Below are 25035 nucleotides of genomic sequence, written 5' to 3'. Positions count from 1 at the left end.
ACTGCTTACAAAATGCTTGGTTTAACTTACTACAACCCAATGTTGGTTCTAAGTAACATCAAGAATGTATACATTTTCAGCTCTGATCAGAAAAGATTTAAACTGTAGAGTAGAAAATATTCACATTATTAAACTGAAAAGTCTTGAAATTTAATTTCTCCTAGAAGCAGCTCTAGGTTAGAAAGGGTTAATGGAGTGCCTGTATGAAAACAAGCGTTATCGCCGAAGCCAGCCAAGCAGGCCCATCACGCAATCTCGGATTCTGCCATTTCCATATTAATAGCTTGCGCAGAATCCGAAACCGCTCTCGTTATTAATTACTCTAGAACAGCCACCACATCGTCTCCGAGAAAATCTCTCGTCTTGGTCAGTTCGTTTGAACCCCACCTTTTTCGAAAGGCCATTGAAGAGAGAGCATGTTTCGATAGGAATGAAAGGACTCTACTCCATCCACCCTCTACGAGTAACTTGGCTTAAACAACTTCATCCCTTCTATACTTCTGCCGCCACACCCAAAAATATTTATGCATGCCTCGCCAATGGCTTATCCAAGATCTGTCTTTGGGGGAGGGCGGATGGACTAAATAGCACACGACACAAGGTTGCACGAAATTTTACTCTAAATTGGGTATATTGAATAATAAGTGTTAGTTACGCTAATATAATTCTATATGTGTATAAATTAAGAGGACAAATTTAACTTAAAAATTTAATTATCGTAGTTGAAAGAGGTGAAATTACTGAAGAAAGATACTCGGTGCTCTACCGGTAAATTGGCTTGGTAAGATTTTTTCGAGTTTCCAATTGGCTGTAAACTCGAGAAGTCCTTATTCAAGGATATTTTTACAGTTATAAGAATGTTTACTATCATACATTATACAAGGTACTGCCTTTACCTTTATTTTATAGCCTTTCTATCATTTTAAATGGCAAGGGAATAATTTTTATTGAACAAAATCTAATATTAGTAAAATTAGATATTGAAATATTTCCACTGAGTTTTATTGTGACGCGTTTCGTCGTTGCAAACAACATTATTAAGTGTGTCGTTTGGTTTGCGACGACGGGGCGCGTAGTGTCATAGTAAAACTCAGTGGAAATATTGCAATGTTTAATTTACTAATATTAAGAACTTCCACCATATCGTGCCCAACATCATAAAAAATGTAATATATGAAATTCTCGTGTCACAGTGCTAGTAGCAAAACTCCTCCGAAACGGCTAGATCGATTTCCATGAAATTTTGTGTTTATGTCAAGAGGATCTGAGAATAGGACGTCAGTGACGCAGCGAGGGGGGTTTTTGGGGGTTAACCCCCCCCCCCCCCAGAGCTCAGAGAAATGCTTAAGATTAATCCATTTTACTTAATTGGATTGATATTACTAATAGAATAGTGTAAATATTACTAAAATATCCCCAGAAAGCCGGAAAACTCACCATTTTGAACCATTTATCTTAAAATTCCGCAATTTATTAATCTCGCACCTACCGCTTATCCTGGTGGGTATTCCATACCCCCACACACCCCGGTATTAGTTGCACCTAAACCAGCCTTAAGTCCTGGCTGCGCCCCTGTAGGACGTAAACTATTTTTCATTATTCCGCAAAGCCAATGAAGCCCTAAATTGGACCCTGAATCATTCCCATAAGAAATACATGTAAAGTTCGTTGTTAATGTATGCAGACCTTTTTCTTTTGCATATTTGAAAAATAAATACACATTCTCAAACTTGCATTCGAATTCCTTTTTCCACGTGATTTACGACGAATTTTGGAAAAAACATGCACAAAAATTCCTCATTCCGCCGCCATTCCTCTTTCAGTCATATACCACATCCCCACACTTTTTCAATAGGATAGTTATTTTTTATTCGACTACCAAAATATTCACTAGAAATAATTTAAATGGCAAAAAATGTTTGGCGGGTCAGCTAGTTTACAATAAAATTTGCGTATTCATAAGCTATGCCTGTATTGTTTCATCTTGCAGTACACCATCATGATCGGTATTAGTCGGTGACTTCCGAAAGGTAGGCAACCAACAGTACTTCTGTGAATCAAACGAGGATAATCCACACGAGCCGCTATTAAATAATTGCTATTCCCCAAAATTTTCCGCTATCACATTTATCCCATTTCAATGTGAATTCTATTCCTCACCCCGTTATTAATACGGAAAAGTTTGTGCCATCTGGTTAATATATAAATGCAGAAAAACGATTCATTTCGATGAAATGTTGAAAGGTGACTGTAAAACGACCCTTAATATTGATGATTGATTTGAACAAGTTTATGCTTCCTGATTAATAGGAAATTACTGAAAACTTCTTCAGAAAGACGAGTGAAATTGTGAAGGGTAACGGTAGCACAACATACAACAAATGAACGAAAAAGGAAGCAGCACATTAGCATCTCAACACGTTTTTGTGCATTTATGGGTATCAAAACTAGTCTGACGAATCTTATTAAGATATCTTACACAAAATAATATGAAAATTCGGAGGTATATAGAAATGAGAATATATAGTACTTGAGATTCTCAGCCATTTAAAAAAAATGTAACATTGAAGGGCGAAACTTTAAACCAATCAGATTAAACAGAAATGGTACATTGTGGCGAAAACCAATCCTTTTACAATGTGCCTTTGAGAAAATACTTAAATATAGAACCAAATTCCTGATAACGTTAGCCAGCAGCGCTAAAAATTAAACTCTCTTAAAAAATGTAAGAAAATAATTTCACACATCAATTCATGCTTCCAAAATTTGCTCGCATCGCACCATCGTGAAAGGGACGACAACGGGTAGAGTACGGAAGTAAAGTGAGATGTGCTTAGCAACGAACTTTTTTCTCCTTGAAACTGCAAAATTGAATCACTATCACTATGCGTGGGAATACCACTCAAAATAGGTTTAAATCATTTAATCAATCACTTTGGACTGTCCACTCTTAAATTTCATTTTATTTTTAGGATTTTCATGTTTTTTATTCTATTTACTTTATTTTACTATTACTATTCACTCTATCGAGGAGCGCTTGAATTCTTCATCCGGATAGTCGACAGGTAAAGACACATTTTTGAGTGATGGATGTTCAATTATTTTGTCCATAAACTGTTAAAATAGCGAAAAAGTCCTCAGTAAGTCGTTTCAATGGAAGGAATAGACACAGATCATGCTCATTCATCGTCAAAAATTCTGGAGGTCGCCCTAGAAACTATTCCGTAAATTAGAATCAATTCCTAGAACATCGCGATGAAATGAGTGATTACCGAAATGAAGTGCGTGAATAATGCATTGAGTTATATGTTTATAATAAATCATTACTCCACTGTCTCCGTTATGGTTAATGCCAAGAAATCACATGCACACATTTTGTAACTTTAATAAACTCAAGTGCACTACCTTTCTCAAAATGTTTTTCCTTTCCCGTCAAACATGATTGACATTATTCAGTAATGGATATGTATTGAAAGTTAAGGTAAAGATGTTAAGTGGTAACGCAGATGAAAATACAACTTTGAGTAAAAGTGAATTATCAATGCCTGATGGGCTGCATATGTAAAAGAACACAACTAAAAATTAAATAATATATTGTGCCAGTTATTGCCTTCACCATTATTACATAGCCTTTCTATCATTTAAAATAGCAAGGAAATAATTTTTAGTGCACAGAATCATGTTTTCTTCCTCGTATCTATTACCTTCCTATGTAATGTGATGTTCAGCGTCTCTCTCCTCTAGGTACTCGTTTTGTACTCATCTCCTCCCATCTTTTCCTCACCCCTCCTCCACGACTTTCTCGTCCTATTTTTCTATTCGTCCATCTCACCTCTCCTTCATACCATCAACTGGAATACCTCTAGAATACATTTACTCCTCATCATCATCATCATTAGTCAACAATCCTAAGATTGGTTTGACTTGCAGCTCTTCATTCCTCTCTCCTATCCGCTAGCATTTACATTGAGACGTATTTCTTCTCGTTTACATCATTTATAATAATTCATTATTTATTTACTATTTTATTCACAAATTTATTCCTCAGCGTCCCCATGCACGCATTGTACAGTGGAAGGAAGCTTCCAGCTCCGATGAACTCTCATCGCCTTTTCTTTACACTCGTAAACCACACTTCGAACCTTTTGACTCACATAAACAACGATCCTTGCCATTACGAGCACTCCAGAAATCGGTTACTTGTCAATTCCACAGAGAAAACTTAGTCATATGATGAAAATGATACCTCAAGAGCTGAAAAACATTATGATGGCAGATGGCAAGAACGCAAAAGGAACACCTCAAACAAAATACATGGTAAATGGTAATGATCAGGTGAAGAAGGATGAGAATGAGAGGAAATACGTGGGTGTGAAAAGGTTAGGTGAGAGGAGAATTGAGTGGAGAGCTGCGTCAAACCAATCTTAGGACTGTTGACCACTGATGATGATGAAAATAAATTCCACAAACGCCGTCTTCAACCGTCTTTCTTCAATGGAAATATATATTTACGATGGCCAGATATAATTCTTTAAATACAGATGCAGCTTGAGCCACCCAGAACCCGCGATGTTTATCGCGCTAAGAGTATTTTGCACATATCCGATTTCTTTACCGTACAATCCAAGGGGCTTCACGTATAATGGATAACGAAGTACAGATAGAGACAGTCTAAGCAGCAATGTCGCGTCGGAAAACACCAAGAGAAAACAGTCCGTACATATTACCAAGGTAACTGTTAATCGCATTGCAAAATAACCCTCAAGTAGAAAAATCAACACAAAAATAAAAATTATTAAAAGTTACTATTTATTTTCGAATTAAGGTAATCATGGAAAAAATAAATACGACACCAGACTTAGGCCCATTCTCGGAACTTGCGAAAAAAAGATTTTGTTATATTTTAATTAATGCAAAGGAAAAGAGGAAGTTGGAAATTAGCCATTTTTTTCCAAACAATCATTAGCTGACAAACTCCTATCCTAAAGGAGCATGATACATTCGTACGGGCAAAGGGGTGGTGGTGTGCAGCAGGAAGTTTTTGTTAAGGTACCGGCCAATCTGGAAGGTTTAACCAAAATAACAAGCTGCAATCACCTTCAATTGCTTCTAAGTATATTAATATTAGCACAATTTTATGCATAGAGGACGGGCATACCGCAATGATAAAACTGTGGCAGAAACCAATCTACATTAAGGTATGCCCATTTAAAATATATAGCCAAGAGGATGATCTATATATACCAAACCCTCAATAATAGCTTCAACCACAATGAGTTATCTTCTTTAGATAACGTAAGTGAAACTATAAAATTTTATTAGTTTCTATTGTGATTTCGGAGCCACAATCCAAGAAGTGCGGGCGCACCGAATTCGCCGAATGTGCCTTTTTCATTACTCCCGCCCCGCACCGCCCCACCTCGGCAGCAGGAGGCTCGCAAGGAGGGGCGGAGGAACGTCCGACAGCGAGCGAGATAGACGCTCGTGGACTGCGCTTCTCCACACACCCCGACGAGAGGACTGAAAGTGGACCGTGCAATATCTAGCAGTCCCGCGTTCGCCATCCTTGCTTTAGTGAGACTTTTCTCGAGTCCAACCGACTTAACGAAAAGCGCGACCGTGCCCCACAGCTGGGTGCCGGCTTTTCTACCGTGTGCCCTTCTACCTACCGGCTGATCGCCTAACTACCGTGTGTCCGCCTTCCAACTGGATAGCGTCTTCTCCACCGGCTGCCCACCTACCCACCGAGTGTCCACTTTCCAACCGGGTGTCGGCTTTTCTACCGGGTGTCGACTTTTCTACCGGGTGTCGGCTTTTCTTCCGGGTATAGGCTTTTCAACCGGCTGCCCACCTACCTACCGACCGTCCGCTTTCCAACCGGGTGTCGGCTTTTCTACCGGGTGTCGGCATTTCTACCGGGTGTCGACTTTTCTATCGGGTGTCGGCTTTTCTACCGGGTATCGGCTTTTCCACCGGCTGCCCACCTACCTACCGAGTGTCCGCTTTCTAACCGGGTGCCGACTTTTCTTCCGGGTGTCGCCTTGTCTACCGGATGCCCTCGCACCTACCGAGTGTCCGCCTTCCAACCGGATAGCGGCTTTTCTACCGGGTGCTCCTCATCCTACCAAGCGCTTGGAGCTACAGTACGCTCGCCTGTGAGAATAGGGGTATCCATCGGCTGGCCCCAGAGAACCACGACGAGTGGAGATCACCTTAATCGCCTTAGTCGTCTTAATAACGTCGGAGTTATTAGTAAAATTAGCCTTCGGATTCGCCTTTCGGCCGACAGATATGGGATACAATCCTCCTCGCCGCCTGACCCCCTTCTCTCGTGTCAGGCGGAGTGTGTATGCTGAAATGATGTCCGACCTCATCTGGAGCATCAGCGAGATATCCGGGGATGGCGATCAGCCGCCGCTATTAGGCGCGATGTCTGCAGCGGGGGAAGCGCTGACTCAGCCGGGCCCTTCTCGGTTACCGTCACGTAGCGCTGCGTGGACCGCCCGCATCCTCCAGGAGCATCGGCGCTTCGCAGCGGTGTTCCGGGGCATTCGGCTGCTTGACACGGGTTCCGTCAACTCGGACGAGTCGGACACTTCCTACGACGAGTGGGACACTTCCAACGGCGAGTCGGACACTTCCTACGACGATTCGAATACTTCCTACGACGACTCGTACACTTTCTCCGAAGATGAGGCAGACATGAGACCGGGAAGTCCTCGGGAGGATGAGCGAGCGTCGACATCTGCGGGGCCCGGGCCTTCGTGGGCCGGGCACAGGCGACCCATCCAAGACCCCGCGGTATCGCGAAGCGAAGGCCCCCCACCTCAAAAGAGACCCAGATACGAATAAAACGCAAGGTATGCTCCGTCGTTAAAGCATATTTCACAAGAGCGACAATATATGTTCTCATTTTCTTCATTATAGGAAACAGGTTAAAGGGTTTAGCAGGTTAAGATGGTGAAAAGTGCCCCTGATATTTTGAGAAATGAAAAATATAGACTTAAAGTGCATACAAAATTATGTGTTTTACCAAAGTTTCAGACCTCAACAATGGAAAATAACCCCAGAAAAAATTGTAACACAATTTTTAGTTTTTTAGCCATATCTCCAGTTTTTATTTTTGTAAAATCGTTTTCTCGATTTTAAATTGTGTATACTCTTATGATCTACCATCCTGATTTTTTTTCAAAAAATTTTAACCGAAAACTAAACTTTTAGATAAGTTTGAAATTTTCAAAATTTAATTAAAAATTTTAGGAAACAATAGACACGCCGAAAAAATATATGTTGTTACTCCTACCTTAAAGCAAAATCCTAATTTTTTTCAGATTTTTAAAATTGGTGGAAAAGGGTCAAAAACACGAATAACTGCTTTCTGCCATTTGCATCTATGTATTCCAGGATTTCATTTGATTGTTGAGAGCAACGATTGTTGACCAATTTCTAATATTATTGATTAAGAATAAATATTAACATAAACAATGCCAATCGTAATTATTGTTTACAACAATACTGTTAAGCTTTAATTTCCTATTTAATGCTTGAAAATGGCAGAAGCGGTGATAGTTGAATCATCTTTTCGAATATACATAGAGGCCGTTATACACGGGACAAATCATACCGCAGGTTAGCATTGAAAAAATTTGTCGAAATAGCAAAAATCCGAGGCTGCAATTAGAGCAGGGGCTATTTTCCCCTCTGGCAGCAGTGCATTCTCTCGTGCGTTGTAGCACATATTAAGGGTTAGCCTAATTCAGTGGAAATAAGTGGGACAGTCGAAGGATCTCGTCCGTTGACACCTGGTATTCCCTGAGATGGAAAAGGAACCAGAGGCACCACATTCGGAAGGAGCATTGATGGCATGTGAGACGTGAGGCTGTATGACTCATTGGGTACTTGCTTCCGACTGAATAACAACCGGCCTAACGAAGGTAGCGATACTTCTTATATATTCTAATGGAAGGTGTAGTAAGGTGTAGTATGAATTTAAATGTTTACAAATGCTCTACCTTCAACTTGAACCTGATAATTATTTTATAGGTGATTTCGAAATTGAAAACATTTCTTATAGTTCAGCAAGGAGTGGTCATGGGATGTGAAACTCAATTTACAGTTCTGTTCGTTATGACAATAAAGAACTGAAAGATCATAAATTGTTAGGTAAACATTACACCGTGAAAAGAAAAGTTCTAACTTTATCTCCCTTTTTCAGATACCAGCGGGAGCAGTACGTGGTCCACCTCGCTGACGTGCCAAAGGCCAATTAGAACACGGCTGTTCGACCCCTAGGACAACATAAGGCGTCCAACTAAGCCTTACAAAATATCAGAATACATGTAATAATTTGCACTATTAATATTAAAATTTGGATTTTTTTACGTTTATCTCCAAGAGTAATCTATTTTTTTTTAAACATTTATCTTGAACCCTTTAACTTCTTTTCAAGTATTTAAAATATCAAGTCATAAATAAATGACACTCAAAAAATATTTATTCAAAGGATGTACGTGTTTTTTTCTCAATGTTTTCAGTAAAATTTTTTTAAACTCTGTAAGCCTCTTTCTTCACCATGTGCATTAGTACGTATTAGCATTTGAAAAGAGGAGTTTAATTGAAACGATATCCTTTGCTTCAATCCGATAAAAGGACACCAAAAACGATTCTCATTGTCACAGATAAAATATTGGAAGGAATAAACTAGGGGGCTTATGTTCTCAGAGCGATTCTCTCGCAAAATATGTGGTTATTTGGCGACTGACGTCCTGGACCCCCTTAAAGGTAGGCAGACTATTTGAAAGCGGAAAACGGAGATTTAAAAACTTCTAAAGCGTCGCGGCAGGGTCAAACATTGTCTGATTGAGCTGAAAATTATTATTTTTATTTTTTATGAGTTTGCGTATAAAACTGGATATGCCCCTTCATCTTTAAAACAGTCGTTTTTCCCAAGACACTCAAGTAGTGCCTGTATTTACGGAAATGTACGAATCTCTTCATTCCATCAACATCGATGTTGAGGAATCATCTGCCGAGTTAAGGTGTCTCGAACGTATTCTTTATCATGTAAAACAATGTGTAAAACTTCCTACACGTGTTAATTTTTGATATCCCAGGATTTAAGCGAAAATATTGTAAAATAAACCGAATATTATAGAATAAACCTTCACCGAGTCAGTTTTATCAATGTTCAATGCAGATTTAAAATGCATGGAGATATGAATTATTACGCAAATCATTAAGGAACATCCAAATCTTCTTTTAAGGACTATATAATACGGAAAATATGATTAAGGACTCCAATAGAGATGAATGAACCTGATTGATTGAATGAATCTAAAAACACGTAAATTATCATTTATTCTGGGGTCATGTGCTTGTAGTGAGTCAAAGTATATTTTAAAGAAGGCGAAAATGACTATACAAGAAATTTTTAAAGCCTCCACATCCACGTCTACGAAATCATTGGTACCCAAAATTCACTTAAGTCTTTCTATGCATATTGACTCGTATTTAATTGACGTAGTTATTATTACAGATCTCTGAAATAAGCGATTACTCTCTCTCTCTGCCACCTAACTAGATTATGCATCAGTATTAGAGGTCGTGAACTCGAAAAAAAATCGCTCACTGGCGGAGGAGAGAAGTAGCTGAGAAGCGGTGATCCGCTCTTCAAGAGCACATGACGTCATAGACTAATCTGTGAAAGGGTTAAGGCCACCGAATTCCTGCCGCTAAATGCTCGAGATCTAGGAGACCGATCGCAACATGGATGCATATGGTTCTCTTTATTTTTAAATATTCATCACAATCAACATCAAACAAAAAAATTGTAGAAAGATCTCATCCTTAGTCAAACAGGGTGAATACCAACGTTCCATGTTCAATTTCTCCCACTTTTTCTGATTTCCAGTCCGAAGTTGTCGAATTTCCCTGACTTTATATCAATGGCAAAGGGATTTCAAGGGAAAATGCTGCAGCATACGGTGAATTAACGTCAAATCGCAGTAATAAAGCCGTGTAGTGGTATTGGTAGTGAAAATAGAGGGTGAAATAAATTCAAATGGTAGTAAAAAAAAGTCGTGTAGTAGTGGAAATAGAGCTAAGTGGCGCCAATTCTGCATTAACCCCTCAGGATGACCGCAAAATATCCGGCCTCGGTGGGAAAAAAATCCTTGCCTGATAATCCGGGGGTCGTAAGTTAGAATCCTGCATAGGTGGATTTTCTCCCACCCAGAATACGGATGGTTGTGCGCGTCTATCAACTTAATTGTATGAAAGGACTGCGTTGACCTAAATTCGGTGGATAAATACAGAAATTATAATTATTATTAATTATATTATTTTTTTGCTATCAGGAAAAGTTTTGTCCACAGTGAACGGACCAAGTCAAGTTCATCTGTGTTTTGCCCATTTATTCTACAGATAGGAACCATCGGACAATATGACTGGTGTCGAGAATGACTTTTTTTTCATTTTTCCTAGTATGCCCTCCAGGTTTAGTTTCTTTAATCGATGAAGCACTTCACATGGTGTGATTCCGGTTGTTGTTACGACAATTGGGCGTATATCCACCGATTGCATTTTCCACGTGGCTTTAATCTTATATCCTGTCATATTGTGCCTCTGGAATTTCCCTCACAATAATATTCCCCTGACCGGTATGAGCCCTGTCGAAGAGAACGATTCCATTGGGAAAACAATAATAGTTCATGAGGTCATCTACGTTCAAACTCCCGGGGACTTCTTACCTTCACCACGAATCGCAACGCCTCACGCTTCTAATTCCAGCGCCCAGCATCCAGATGCTGGAGGGGGAGGGGTAAGAGGTTGTAACTGCTTCGCGCCCACCCCCACGAGTTGCTCACCCGCCCACTCGCCACCACCACCTTCTTCTTTACACCTCCGCACCCCTGCCCCCAACTGAAAACATACATTACACAGCTCACCAACCGCACAACGAGTGGAAGAGCACGCACTCGGGAAGTGAGGCATGCTGACCGCGCGAACAATAGGATGGTTTCCTATTATTTTTTTATTGCCTAAATCGAAAGATTATTACTCCTGGAGTACGAATTTCACACTTTTAGATTTTTAAATGACGATATCTATCTTTTGCGGTTAAATGAAAAGTGAAAAATTTCAAGCACGCGACGGCTAAGTATGAATGCTGGGAAAAGCCCGTGTGACGTCATTCTGGTTCCCGCTGCCGCAAAGGGAAGTGATCCTGGGGCGAGGATGTGTGTGCCACTGCGATTAAGGCTGCTAGCAGGTAGCGCTTGGCTTAACCCGGTAACGCCTGAATTAAAAAGTTTCTGCGATTTTTGTGGTAATCATGTATCTAAATGTCAATGAAATTCTGAGTCATTAGGTGCAAAATTTATCCTTTTACTACCACAACTAGTTACGCCTAGTGGTACCATATGGTACAACCAAAATGTTTTGCATCATATCATCCCAAATATTAGGCTCACATCAAATAACCATCCCTTATTTGATATAAAAATGTTGTAACAATAATAATTACATAATAAAACTTTTGTATTAACAGTACAGAAGGCGTAAGTAATGATAATCGTAATGCTTGCTCTAAATAATTCCGTTTTTTGGGATAGTTGATAATTCTCAATTTTCAAACGGCTCTAAATGCTTTATTTACAGCTTTAAAATAGCAAACTTTTCGGAAAAATGTTATTGAAAATATTCTTATAAATTTAAAACTCTCAACAACCCCATTAAGTTTCGATAAATGACAAAAAAAGTTACGTTTAGCACTACACTCCCAGCTGGTACCATTTGGTACCGCTAGGCGTTAACGGGTAAAATAAGGATTATTATCACCATATCAAACGAAGGAAACTTTCCGAACTTAGTCAATTTTAATGGGTGGTTATTAAGAGATGTTTCCCTGAACTCTGTGCCTCATGCATTCATTGGTAATCTCAGACGAAGTAAAACTCCTATCTACTCGTATAGAAACTAGATCCCTGTGACGTCACGTGGAGTCGCATCGCATGGGCGCCAATCTGGCCTTTTTCAAATGCGGTTAAAATTGACCCTTGCCATTCGTCTAAACTGGGATTTCTAAAACAAAATAATGTGTATATTATGAATACACTTATGGTGGGTAATCGTAATCAATGCCTTTCGTTTTCTTTGATGAGGGAAACTACCCTTTTATGAGAGGCGGGTTAGTGATCTTTTTCTCGTGTCTATCCCCGAGGATTACCTACGCCAAAGAAGGAGGGACATGAGGTGATCTCCTTGATACTTCACGATGAAGGGGATTACAATGAGAGGGCCCCATTACGCCCCGTGGCAGCCCCATTTATGCAGCAGTTGAAGGAATAAAAGCTTTGCTTCTTCCACTTGGTGATTTATTTTGTACGACCAAGGTTACGTTTCAGTGTAACATTTTTAGGGTGAAAATGGCTCACCTTGAAAATGCTACGCTGTAACGTAACCATGGTAACGTAACATGCCACCAACTATTTTCAGAATTATATTTAGAGTGGGAATAAAGAAACACGCCATTCTTCCTATTGGACAGCTTTCTGAAGAGGTCTCGGAAGCCGTGCACGAGGATAAAAGATGCTGTCGTGAAAAACGTGCCAGAAAGTTGTCTAGGATTGCCACCAACCGTGATATTTTCATTAGGCTTCTGCTTACATCATATTCTTGTATTTCAGGTTCTGTGGGGGTCCCCCTTGTATTTCTTGTTCTGCGGGAACCTAGTATTAGTGTACTTCTAAGAGTGAAAACTTCTTGTAAATATGATTTATGTACTTAAATAATACTAACAAAAATTGCCAAAAAACTAAAATTTGCAGCAAAAAATAATTCGTGCAAAAATGATTTTAAGTAAAATAATTACCAGAGGAGGTAATATATCTTTAATGGTGAATTCAATTGATTCGGCTTTTAATTTGTGAAAATCCATGTTGAAATGAAAATACACAACCTTGGTAACTTTTCACTGGAAAATTATTTATTGGTGCGACATTCTCAAGCACTTGTACTTGTACTTGAGAATGACGCCTCAGCGTCGAAACGCGTCGTACCAATAAATAATTTTCCAGTGAAAAGTTACCAAGGTTGTGTATTTTCATTTCATCTTTAATGGTATTGGCAAGAGAAAAACTTTCGTCTTTACCCCATCTGTTCCCGTATCAAATTTCGACCTACCCCTGGTAGCTATGCTTCCCACATATCTTTCATACATTTTAATTGTTATTGGCCTCCTAGACCAAATATTTGACTGAATCATCCTAAATAAGTCTTTTTTCGTCATTTAAATGTTCAAGTCTCAAAAATTTTCAATTTCAAATTTTTTATCAATAATTAAGGCTATAGCGATTTTTGGCGAGCTTTTTCCGATTTCAGCCCACTGGGCGTTGGCAGAGAATTTTCCGAAACTGCCAGATCCGTGATTGAAAATTGCTTGAAGGACAGTTGAAACACAACTGTCCGTGGGATTGGATGTTAATCCGTTGTCCCCTTGGCGCCTTTCGTTAAGGATAGGCTAATGCCGATGAGGGGTTTGTCTTTACCCTTCCTTCCATACCCCTGCCTCGTGGCGCAGGCGGACTCAGCTGTCGCTCGCCTCCACCAAATACCACCACCACCTTTAATGGACGCACTTTGCGGCTGTATAAGTATGGAAGGAGTAGTAGTGGGTGTGATTTGGTGGAAATCCTTTATCGCGTGAGTTGAAGGAATGAAAGCTTTGGGATGTCATGGATAAAGGTACAGTTTAGCTGTTTTTAGGCATCAGGCTAAGAAAATCGTTATATTTTTTGAAGTCCAGTGGATACAGATCTAAAATTACTGAGGAGTGGCTAATTAGGTCGTCTGGAATTCCTTGAAAATTAATTTTCTCTCTATTAGGATTGTTGATCAATAATTATTAACCAACTCGAATTTCTAACTTTCAAGATAATTAACATGAGAAATATTCGCCTCACCCTAGCCTAGCACGAATTGATTTCGATTGGCGCTTAAACCCAACGGAAAGAGATAAAAATTGCAAGACTCTTGCGGCACAGCATAATTAACCACTTGAACATCCAAACTATCACTTGCGCTGATAATAATGCTTCCAGGGTAATGCAGTTGATTCAGGTACCCGGCGCAGACTAGAAGCATAATAGTTCCAAACTTGAAAAATAAAGAGTATATTTCAGTCGCGGCCGTCCTTAATTCTAGACCCTATTTTATTGAAATAAAAGTACTCAAAACTAGGCAAAGGAAAGAAAATAAACGACAGAAAATCATCAATTACACCACAAAACGAAGGCATAAATCGGATAGTGGCATAAATCATTAAAAGTTTCAATGCTATGAGAGCAGCGATTGCATTTTCCCCCTTGTTTTCACGGTTCCTCATTGACCTAGGAAATTTGCTTAAACAGTTCGAATTCAACACAGGCCTGGAGTTAAGAATTGGACGACAGAGCTTCTTCCTCTTTCAGTATAATGTTTGAAAAAATGTTGAATAACTGTTGACTCTGATCCGATGTAAAAATTACAGTTGAGTTTGAATGCATAATTTTTCCTCCATTGAATGAAAAAAATGATGGATGTCAGAAAACTGAGAACGATGGCAGCACTGACATAGAATCTAGTACAGGAGGTAGCTGGCGATGGCGTGTAGAGAATACACATACTATTGAAGTCTCTCAAGGACGTCAAACGCTGGGCATTGGAAGTACTGGCCATTGAAATCACCCACTCGAATTTGGGCCTCGACTCATAACGTCGACTGGTCGAAACCAAAATTAGACTTTCACCGTTTTTTCTGGCTCAATTACAAAATCCAAAAATTAAAATTATTATTGTATATATTATATTATAAAATATTTATATATTATAAAATATATAATATATTTATATACTATGAAATAATTAACATATATGTTGAAAATAGAGCAGAAACGGAGAATCACATATTTTTAAACTGTTGTAGTTTGTTTTTGTTCTGGAAGTGAGCGTGAAAAAATAGTTTTTCACTATTCATAATAAGGCTTATAAGTAGATTAAAAGAAACCAATCAATTATGATGACATTTCTCAATTCGTGATAAAACTCGAAGGTATATTTTATGGAGGTCACAAGAACACTAAGGCTAGTTTTGAATAAATCAGAAAGGTAAATCACTGGATATTAATGGTAATTGTCCTCGGCCCTCGTAGTTTACGAAATTAAACGCGGAATTTTGCACCCTCGATCCCTCTAGTCTTCTTGTACTGCGGGTGACAAAAGTTGCGTACTAATAGTCTTGCGCCATCAGTACTGCTAGGACCTTGGAGGAAATACATAGCGATAGCGAGTTCCGGATTCGGCGCATGCGCCATATATTGATGAGGAAGAATACCACATCACGAGATGCCCAAAATGTTTACCGAATTGTTGATTCTAACGATAGCGTTTTCTTCAATGAATTTTTTATCAGTGGAAAACTTTATATTAACACGCTAGAATGAGTAGAGGTATCTTGATTTAAATTAAATTCAAGTTAAAGTATGAAATATAAATTTTCCATGATTATATAGAATGGGGTTTAAAGTTGGCCTGAGCGTTCTTCTGCAGCGCTGCCGCTTTGAGGGCTCGTTCACATCTTCTCCGAGGATGAGGTTGGAAGTGAAAGCAAGAAAAATGCCTCAGCTTAGCTCCTCGTCCTCGCATTATCTGCATTCAAAACATTTTCAAAGGACTTATTCATCCGGGCGGTCCTCATGATCAGCACATTCGCCACTATCTTCCATCACCGATAAACACCCGCCTGCCAATGCACTGGGTCGGCGTCTTCCCGTGAGGAGAACGACGCGACGCACAGTGGGCTGAAATCGAAAAAATCTGGCTAAAAATAGCTGTTGTCTTAAGTATGGTGATATTAATGAAATGTTTTAGGATTGGTGTGTTTTGATGATGCATTTAAACTTATTTAGGATGACGTAGTCCACAACATTGTTTACGAGGGCAATAACAATTAAAAATAGGGTAAAGTGATGCGTGTGTGTGTGATGATAGTTGCAGGGGGTAAGTCAAAATTTTTGAAACGGGAATATCAAGGAAAGATAGAATTTCTTCTATTGAACCTTTAAGCTATAAAATAACTGTGCATAGGGTAAATGATGATTAAAAATTGCTGAGTCCTGAGTCTTTATACTTGAAATTTTGGTCCTTGAAGCGTAGTAATATAAAAGATACCATAAAGAAATATTTTAATTGCTTGGCCAAAATGTCTACGTGAAGCTATGAATTTCGGATAAGTATGGGCGGGACCCTAACGGAACGTGAATGTTTTATGACTTAACTTTCCTCGAATAGGGAGGCCCGGGCAAGATGCATTTGTTCAGGGGAAGTGCAGACAAAATGTACTAATACATGATCAAAAGAACTTTCTTTAATAATAATCAGAACTTTGTTTCACAAACTCTGATCTCGGCTATTAAAAAAATAAGAACACAAACGATAACTTCTCCTAAAATGGATTAAATAAAATTGCCCGTACTAACTGGGCAAAATGGATACGGCATAAGGGCAAAAGGATAACTTGAAGAATTGACTAATTAGTCTTGATAATTATTTCAGAAGTAGCTGCCTACTCATGTATAAGATTAGCAATTCTCATGGGCCCATCCTTGGCTCTGGTTGCACTATATCCGGTCTTCGATAATCGGCTTACTCTATTTTTCAGTGATTTGGCCTCACATTTCTCTGTCTTTTTGATTCTTCTGGATTCTACTAATTCAGATATCATCGTCTTTTTGTTCTTCATTTTTTTAATTTTTCATAGCCTGCTCAGCTTTAATAGAAGTGGACGTCAGTACCTCTGGTTATTACCTCTTGTGTTTACAGTTCATTTTGGGTGCGGCCATAGTTGATATGGGTCTGATTTACAGTGATGTGAAGCTCGCCGAAGGTGCTGGTTTTGATGGTCCTTATGTTTTTCCTGAATGGTGGAATCAGGCAAAGGTGTTTTAGACCTTCAGGGTACCTCATATTCTCAGAGAACATGCAAAATAGTCGAATAAGTATTGTGGCTATTATCGGCATGGGATTTGGGGGATATGAACAAATGTAAGTAAAGAAACAAGCTATCGAACAAATGGAACGTATAATTGATTACTAAAGAATTGGTGCAGATAAATATGTACAAATCTTAGCGAAAATCGTAAGAAAACAGCAACTGGCTGCATTGCAATAGCAAATAGCAGTGGTTAGTACACCTTTCCTGCACTGCCCACTACTCCGATTTTCCTTTTGCTTTTGATGGATAATACTTTTGGTGGCGGCGGTTGTGGTGCTCTTCACAACTGTTCGTCCATGTTATTCATGGTACATAGTTGCCTATCAGTTTCGCCCATATCCGTCTTGCCCATAGCCACATTATTAAAACGATTCATACAAATTTCAGATATCTTTGGCGGTTAGTGGAAGACTGCAGTCACAAATTAAACTTAAAGAAACGTGCCATCAAATGAATAGAACGCATGATTGATCACTAGGCAACTAGTGCAAAAAACATATGAGCAAACAGCGTCGTAAGAAAACAGCAAAACATGTGTGTTGTTTTATTTTAACTGTCATGGAGTCACCTGGCTAATCAGCTGGCTCTGCCTACGCGTGTCGTGACGCCAAATATCAGCGAATTGTAGAAAAACTGTGTATTCTTCTTAACCGCACTATGCTTCTTACCCGGTTCTCCACTACATATTATACATTTTTTCAAAATTGAGACCCGGGAGAACTACCCATTTTTTAAATTTTTTATCAATAGAAACAATGCAGTCTATCCAGTGGTCTATGAAGTCCTTGCACAAAATAACAGGTATCTTGAACAGGCATCTCAATTTTTTACCCCTCTAATTTAGCACTGAAACTATGAAAATCAAAATTAATGCGCTGCTGACGATTTCTAAGACTCCATAAAACAAAAAATATTTAAAAATGGTATTTACTCTAATGAATCCACTTGGCGACACTTAGCTGATGGAATTGAAATTGCATTAAAACAGATAACACCATTACGTTAATGCGATAAATTGAATTTAAAAATAAAAAGTCAACCCTAAAGCTCAATATTGCTTAAATATCAATTATGGAGAATAATTTAACTTTCGAAAAAAAGCCGAATTCCGCTCTCCAATACCTAAATGAAGGAAGTAAACTAGGTAGGGTAGCTCAAATTTGCATTTTACAATAAATGGAGCTGCCGATCGTGTAATTTAAGAAATCTGCAAGATACGGAAGAGGATTAATTACAAGAATCTGCAACATGAACAAAGGAATATGAATGATAAGAAATATTTTGGGGTACCATATTCCTGAAATTATGACGTATTATAAGTCCTTAGACTTGTTTAATCCAAAGACGGATAATTCATAAAAGGAAAACAAAAAATAAGTTATAATGAAATATTTGGATGGAAAATGAGAATCAAAATTATTCTGTCCGATCTCTAGGGATTGAGCAAACTAGTCATTGCAAATCACCAAGATTGACCAACATTGATTAAAATTATGTGCAATCGGGAAGCGGGTTCACAAAGTAATATGTATTTTTGAGAGTTTATAATTAATTTGCGAAATAATAAATGCTAGTGGAAGATAATTATTAGAATAATGAATATAGAAAGAAACACATCCACCCATGAATGGAATGACATCGCGGAAATTGTTTCCATGGATCAAGATTGAGTTCGCAATGGAACAAGGCATTGGCGAGAGAGACACATGAACCGGTATTCCTTCTTAAATATCTTTTCCATGGGTGATATTACAATTTATTGAGGAGGAATTCACATAGTATTGTGCGGAAGCTCGAACTGTGGCACTTCGGCAGGTAACCAAATGGAATGCCACATCCAAAAGTTAGTTGGGGATGTTAATGCCAAATTCGCACACATGCATCATCTTCAGTTTCATCCGACTGTTGATGCAATCTGTAGATAACAGCACGACCTTATACTACTTTCACGAAAACAAATTATGAAGTGTTGTCTGTTGCAATGAAAATCTGATGTTAGGCTAGGTATTTTTATGAGTTCAAAAGTAAAAACCATTCATACGTATTTATTTAGCTCAATGTATCACTATCGGTAGAAAGAATGTCTACAGCATGTTCTCATCGGATAATTATTCGAAATTCATTGTGTAGCTAAGCAAAAAGTCGTTTCTTCGAGAGTTGGACTAATCACCCAAAACGTAATTAACCAAAACCATTGCAACTAGGTAACAAAGCCCGGTTGCAGTATAAAACCAAAACGAGTCTAGCAGCCATTCCATGTATGCATATAAAATGATTAATCACTCAACTTAGAGCTCGTGTAATAAGCAATAGTGCGTTGCGCATTTGTTCTCATCCACGCTCTGAAATCTATCTCAAAATTATAAAATCTGATGTATGCATCGCAATTAGCTTCGCCGTGTGACCCTACATAAATAGTGCCTATAGGGTTTACCAACTAAATTCCTTGGCCGGGCCTACACATTTTTTCTGCAGCGATACTGTCTTCGTTCATCGACTGCGACGAAAGGCAACGTAAAATGACAAACTTCAAGGTTAGGAAGTCAGCATAGGAAATTCAAAAACTGCACCTTCACCGTCTTGCTATACCGCTCTGTAACACTATGTAACATGGTAACGGTTTTCGAAAGTTGCAATACGATACCAGTAGACTTTTCAGGGCAGTCATTGTCCCTGCTCAGGGGTAAACTGATAGGCCTCAACTCGCGAGGAAGGTGGGATGAACAAATATTAATTTCGGGCCGAGCTTCACTCTGCAAGAAAGTAATACTAAGGAGGGGAATTCGTTGGAGACCCTCGAGTTACACGCGGGAGAAAAACCCCCTCCCCTCCCACTAAGGTGCTGACGTCCTCGCACCCGAAGAGAGGAGGGGAACGAAGACACCGATGCTTCTCCACAAGATAGCGCTGGCCTCGACCCCGCAGTCAGAAGAGCTCGCTTAACCGTGCGGGGGCGAATTGACCAAGGCTCCGATCCTAATGGCGACTTATGGCAGTGTATGTGCCACTCAAAGCGAGTGGTTAACCCTGGCGGATGTCCTTTTGGACGTCATTGAGAGGGCGGAAAACACGCCTGCTCCGGTGGTCGAGGCTTCCCGCCGGGAGTCGATCCCATACCACCACATGGAGACGCCCACACCACGTCCACATGGAGAACTCACAGATTCCGCAGCCCCAGTACCCAGGGTACAGAACACGGACATTGACCACCGGCCGGAGGAAGGACGACCATTGATTTATGCAACCTCGCTAGAATCAGAGGAAATTGATCAGCGCACGTTGTATGCCCACCGGGCGTCGAACCTGGACCGCTACCTGGAAGATATTCCACATCCCAATACCTCAGATAGCTGCGAGATCACAGATAGAAACGACCGGAGCAGAGGTTCATCCAGCCAGGGGTCGAACCTGGACCACCGCCCGAACGATGGACAATATACCAGCACCTCAGAGTTGGATACTAGTGTCGTCGACGAATACGACTTGGGCCAATGTTCTACCAGCCCGGGATCGAACCTGGACCACCACCCGGAGGACGGAACATACACCAGTACCTCGGAGACCAGTACCATCACAGAAGGGTCGAACCGGGGTCGCATCCTTCAGTGGGTATCCCGAAGTCATGTCCGGTGGGGGTCGAACCCTAACCACTGCCCTAAGGACGGATATGTGAGAACCTCGTCGGAGGCTAGTACCATCACAGACGGATACGACCGGCGGCGGGCGTCAAAGTTGCCCAAGTTGCGGGCCATGAGGAGGGGAGCAGGGCAGGGAGCGGAACCGATGAAGTCCCGGATTTCCATTATCTGGAATCTGCAGCGCCGGCGCCGATTGGCGCACTGGGCAGCGCGGAGGGAGCAGAATGTCGCTTCGGACTCATCTTCTGATGAGGCCCAGCCTGCTGTTGGCAACTTCAGTGGCGTTCCGATAATACGGAACCGGATGTTGGCGTCATCAGAGAGCGACACCTTGACCTGTTCGACCCTGGTGTCGTCTGAGTAGGAGAAAAACCCTAATTTCCACATAACGACGGAACATCAGACGAGGTAAGTTTCACTGTAGAAATATCACCTTGATCAGGGGTTAGCAACCCGAGAATTACAAATAGACTTGATAACTTGCTCACTAGACCCGCGGGCCTAATGCAGTATTCGTTGGTGGGGGGTAGGGTGTTGCTTATTTTTTACGTTTACTCGGATTTTTGATTTCTACCTCTTAAAATATGCTATAGGATGCAGAATGGACATCCTAAAAATTTCAGCTCGATTGTTTAACATTTGGAGGCCGCTGATAGCAGTGGCGCAGCGAGGGGGGTCTTGGGGTATAAAACCCCCCCAGAGCTCAGAGAAATTTTTAATTTTAATCCATTTTACTTAATTGTATTGATATTACTAATAGAATTGTGTGAGGATTAATAAAATATCCCTCAGAAAGCCGTAAAACTGACTGTTTTGAACCATTAATCTCAAAATTCCGCATTTTATTAATCTCACACCTACCGCTTATCCTAGTGGGTATACTATACCCCCACACACACCGGTATTAGCTGCGCCCCTGGCTGAAAGAGCATGAATGCAATAACATTCGATTTTCCCGGTTTTCAAAATAGCATCATTTTCAGGTGTAACGCTCAATTTTACAGTTCTTTAAGACCAATTTTCGCTTCATTTTTCCATCCGCTCAACAGTTTTCGAGGAATGAAATACTTTTCCGCGAGTTACAGCCGCGCGTCACACCCCTGACGGCAATCTGGTCGCTCGCCGTTCACAGTCAACTGATAGGTCCTGCGCCCCTCACTGCCTTCCATTCCCCTCGCGCCTTCCCTAACGAGAGTCGGCGGAAGAGGGGAGGAGTTGCTTAAAAACTTGGATTGTTTTACATTGTTGTATATTCAGGAGACTGTTTCGTTGCGATTAACCAGAATAGATTACGAATGATGTTTAGAGAAATTATGTGTATGTTTTCTTATTCCAGTTTGCGCGTTTCACACCTCCTGTAACCAGTGCTGTGGTTGGGAAAACAATTTAGACAGTACTCGCCAAAATTTGCCCACAGATGAACGTGTATTAAACATCCGGCCGCGATTGAAATGTCGAACTCCAACTCTTATATTAGTTCCAAGGTGTGCCTCGAGATAACTCTGAAAAAATAAATAATCATTTCCGATTTGTCTTTATGAAGTTCATTGGACAATTTACAGTAGGGCTATTTTTTACAGATTTAAAAAGTTAGTTCAACCGGAACGCTTATAACGAGTTTGGATTTTAGGGGGTTCTCCGCACCGGCCCAACTACAGCACTGCCTTTAACCCCATCTCAGTCGGATTTCGAATGGCGTAGAGTAAATTTTCGGAGTCGAAAAGCCATTGGTAAAAAATGTCGTTTATCGCGCGCAAGTCTAGTGAAGTATACCTAATCGCCGTCCCAGGAACTATAGCCGCTTGTTTCCCGAAAAATAAGCTGCCTCTGATGACTGATGTCTGTCTGATGACTATATTCCTTCATTTCCGTATCTATAACCTTGTAAAGAGAGCCCTGGTCCAGAGGAAGAGGGGGCCGGATTGTGGCCTCATCTGGGCCAGGTAAAAGAAATAAATCAAATGAAAATCAAAATCTGATTCGCGGAGTGCTGCAGGTGTTCTATCACAACCACTTAACCCTGAAACAAGGAGTGTGTGCAAATACGAGACTAACGATGAGGTCCGTGGTCCCACTCCGGACTATTCTGTCGAGAATTCAAATTATTCAAGAAATGCGTGGAATATATATAATAGAGGCACTGCGCAGTGAGCTGTTAAAATTAAAGATGAATTTTTGACGACCTACGCGACAGGTAAAGAATGATATGGAATTAAAGGAAACATTGGATCTTTTTTTGATATTCCCGCGGTAAATGCTCTAGAGGTTATTCAAAATGATGTGAATAAAGTGTTCTTGAAAATACAGATGCGACCGGGGCGCCCCGGTAGTATAAGTACCTACTTCAAAAGATCCTAGGCTAGCACTTATAGAGAGAGAGTGTTTTCAAAGTGTTTCTATTTCTGGAAATTTTCTATACAATTATTATTTTTGAGTTTCTGCTAGCACCAACAAAACTAATCACCCACATCACAGACAAATGCGCATAACATGAAATTTACTGTAATCTGGCTAGTTGGGGTGGACTTGGTTTACCGGGACAGCTATAACGCGCCTTTGGCTTACCAAATAATGAGATCCTTGATCTAGCACTTATAGTGAGAGAGGAGGCAGAGAAGTCAGCGCGTCGAGTTGAGAGGAAGAGAAGATATGACGAGTATCGCAGCAAGTCTGAATTAAAGAGTAAACAGGAAACTAAGTAGGCCTTGTAAAACTAAATCTCTCTCGATTTCCTTTTCTGGGATGTTTCTGAAACGGATTCTATTGATACACCAACGGAGTCGCCAAGTAAAAGATAGACTGGTAGGAAAATCCTCATTACACCCCAAATTGCACTGACCCTTGATGCCTTGGGCATTAGCGCGAGAGAAGCAGTAAAGGCTCTTGTTGGTACTATTTTTTAGCAACAGGGGTTACTGGCTACTAAAGGAAATATTTACTCATTCGTTGAATCAAGAAATATAAATATTATTTTGCATATGACGCCATTAAATGGTTCTATAAATCCATGGCCGATTCATGAAAGAAAACAAATTTAAAGATTCACAAATTCCAAAACTCACCGGAATGCTGCTGAGATTGTTCATGACCGCGTTGAGGAGTGGAGATTATATAACATAATTAAAGCATTTTTAATTGATTCGACGGACGTAAATAGAGGCAACTAACTCTTTTCGTATCTTAGGTTCTCAGTCTCTCATATTTCTTGGAATTTTCAACCTGAAAATTTTTTAAAAATATATTATTAGGTTCGAAGAACAGTGCTGTAATTATTTTAAAGGATAAACTACAACAAACACACGATATGAAAAATGTAAACATAATATTCGCCTCCTCCCTTCTTCTGCCGACTTTCGTTAGGGAAGGGGCTAGGGACGTAAGGAAATGACGGTCGCTGATCGTGAATGCGGCCTGCGAGCGACCAGCTCGCCGTCAGGGGTGACGCGCGGCTGTAGCTCGCGGGAAAGTATTGTATTCCCAGAAAACTGTTGAGCGGACGTAAAAAAGGAGCAAAATTTGGACCTGAACTTCTGTAAAATTTGGATTTTTGCGCCACGAATTAATTTTCTCAGCCGGAGAAAACCAATTTTGAGTGGATGCCACAGCTATTTTGACAATGTACTATTTTCGGTTGAATTACCTAGGAAAAATCTTACATCAAATATAAAATAAATTATTTTATGCTATAAATTTGTAAATAATTCAATCTGCAATGCAATACTTTTTGAGCATGAATATCTTTGTACTCGATGATTTTTAAGATAAAACACGTATATTTTATTTAATTTAAAATTTGAAGATAGGATGTTCTCAGCAACAGAGCCTTACTGGCAGAATTTTCGATAAACCTGGCGTGAAACTAATTTCGCACAAGACTGTGACCAATCCATTTATGTGTCCATCTTCGGGTCATTCTCTATCGTACATGAGAATGACATAGTAAGTGTCGAAACTGTTTGATTTAAATAAACTAAATTACTAAGTCATCATTACTCTCACTAACATGAAGATATTCCACAAAGTTGATCCAGCGACGATTGAATCATTACACTCTAGAAGCCGAGTGGGTAATCCTCGAGACATCTTCACTGGGCACTTAAAAATTTTAGCTCTTTCCGTATGGCTGTTGCATTAGTACTATCTTTCAAGAAGAAATTCACTATCTAGGACTAATTATAATATTACAAGCTGTCGTTCTTTTATTTATCGCATCACTTTTTTCATGAAATACTTCACTATCTATGACTAATTATAATGTCATAAGCGGTTATTCTTTTATTTATCACATTACTAATCATAGATCACTGTTTTATCATTTTAGCCCTCACAAAGTATTATCAAACAAAGCTTTAGGATTCTCTAAGCAAA

Source organism: Ischnura elegans, chromosome X, assembly GCF_921293095.1.
Source record: "Ischnura elegans chromosome X, ioIscEleg1.1, whole genome shotgun sequence".
Classification (NCBI taxonomy): Eukaryota; Metazoa; Arthropoda; class Insecta; order Odonata; family Coenagrionidae; genus Ischnura; species Ischnura elegans.
This window is presented reverse-complemented; position numbering follows the sequence as displayed.